Source organism: Penaeus chinensis, chromosome 22, assembly GCF_019202785.1.
Source record: "Penaeus chinensis breed Huanghai No. 1 chromosome 22, ASM1920278v2, whole genome shotgun sequence".
Lineage (NCBI taxonomy): Eukaryota > Metazoa > Arthropoda > Malacostraca > Decapoda > Penaeidae > Penaeus > Penaeus chinensis.
In genome coordinates, this window is record NC_061840.1 from 26831177 (window position 1) to 26833676 (window position 2500).

Sequence of the window (2500 nt, forward strand, 5' to 3'; positions counted from 1 at the left end):
TTATTGTTATTTTCATTATGAATTACTGTTTCTATTGTTTTTATTGTGAATTATTGTTATTGTGATTATTATTATTATTATAGTTATTATGGATTATTGTTTTAATATGAATTATTATTATTGCTATTATTATTATTATTACTATTACTATTATTATTGTTGTTGTTTTGTTGTTTTTATTATTTATTATTTATTATTCGTTATTTATCAGTAATTTTTATTATGATCATTTATTATCATCTATTATTATGATTATTTATCATAATCAATTATTATCATTATTAGGTACTTTATTATGTAAGCAAAATCAATTTACCTTTTACATCGATATATAAATTCATATAAATCCACATGCATTCTTTTTTTTTGGGGGGGAGGGGAACGAGAGAGCTTGCTTAACTACAATCAGTGTGAATTACAGTTAACAAGATCATATCCAGACTCGCCTTTTGTATCGTGAAAATAGCTTCCTTATAAGATGGCAGTTTGTCCACCAAGTCGTCGTACTTTGGAGGGAGGTCCTAAGTAGTCGGCTATAGAGAAAAGCAAAACGCACTTAGAATTAAATCGTTAATTTGAGGTAATGATGAAAAGTTCCTTTTGAAAGTGGAGCACATGTTATATGACATTAGATATGAAATTAGTCTCATTATTACTAATGTTCGAAGGAAAAAAAAATGACAAAAACCTAGTATATTTATGCTTATTTTTTATTATGATGTGCCATGTACGACCGTAAGGTGTGCATGCTAGCCATCATTAATGATTCCGGTTATTGATTACGTCATGGTCATTGGTTACGTCATTAACCTACTTTCACACTCATGTACATACGTGAGCTGAGTAGGTCTGTTCATCCTATGATAATCCCTTCAATTATACCTACTTTCTATTATGATGCGCCATGTACGACCGTAAGATGTGCATGCTAGCCATCATTAATGATTCCGGTTATTGATTACATTATTACCCTACATTCACACTCATGTATGTACTCATCCATAGTCTACTTATATACATCATTGCTTTAATAAGTTATCAGCCGATGTATTACTAAATATATTTTTAAACGAATCGAACTATATAATATAGATAGTCTATTACCTCTAACGTTAACATATTATAATAGTTTTGCTTTTGTTTATTTCCGACTACTGAGGACCTCCCTGCAAAATATTTTCGCCACAAAAGATATTTGAAAAGACGTAGGAAACAAAAAATATTTACCAAAGACAAGATAAACGAGAAGAAAGACAACGAATTAGGAAAGAAAATGTAAAAACAAATATTCTACTATCAACAGAAATCCCAAATATTAAAAAAATGGTAAAGTCAAGTGCGGCCTATGAACTGACCCGTTGGGGCCCGGGCACTTGTAAAAGGATCGGTGTCAACTTCTAAAATAATAATAATAATAATAATAATAATAATAATAATAATGATAAAATAATATAAAGTAAATAAACTGTGTACATATGGCCTATATGTAATGGATGACAAGAGTGTGTTGGATTTTACTTAATTATTATTCATACATAATTTAAGCTATATTTCATGACTTATTCAGCAATTGTTTTATGAAGATAGTAATTGAATTTATTACATAACATATTACTTATTTACTAAATTTCCAAGATATTAATTTATATCTAGTGGAGCCAAAATTAATATTTAACATTACTGATGACCAAATAACGATGAAAAAAATGTTTTTTTTTTATAAGAAAAGATGTCTAGGTATTAAGAATGCTGCTAAATTCTAGTATGCAAATCGTAATAATAAACAATTACTAATAATTGCAACATTCACAATAGCAGAAGAAATAGTTTATTTGACAGATTTTACTGACAGAATAATTATGGTTATTGCAAAAATTCACAGAAAGTGGGAACGGAAAATGCAAACGAGCATGCAAATAAAAATGATGAACCTTTCGGTAATTTTGATGATATACTAGTAGACCGGGAGCCGAGATGGGTCAGCCTAGCTAAAAAGGTTACCAATTCTAACCCACATAGCAATGGTCCTTGTGCTTGCCCATGTATGAAAATGTTAACGGTTTGGTCTGTAAAAATGGTTAAAGTTATACTCATTGCCATAAAAAGATGCCACTCGCACCATATTTCTCAACTAAAACAGTTTTTACAGACCAAACCGTTAACATTAGCCAAATGTTTTCGGAATATAAGTTGATTGTCTTGTCCATTGGAATCATTTGCGACCATCATGTCATCTCTGCTGTGATGTTCAGATCAGACCCAAAGTCTGGGCCTTAATAAATGCTATGGGGCTACAACTTTGACATGACCTCATGACCTTGTCCACCACTGCAGGCCCGGCAGACTTTTATTTTCATACATGGGCAAGCACAAGGACCATTGCTATGTGGGTTAGAATTGGTAGCCTTTTTAGCTAGGCTGACCCCTCTGGGCTCCCGCTCTATAGCTTTACTTAAGTATGTATTGACAATACAGACACATTGCAATCGAAAAGACCTTT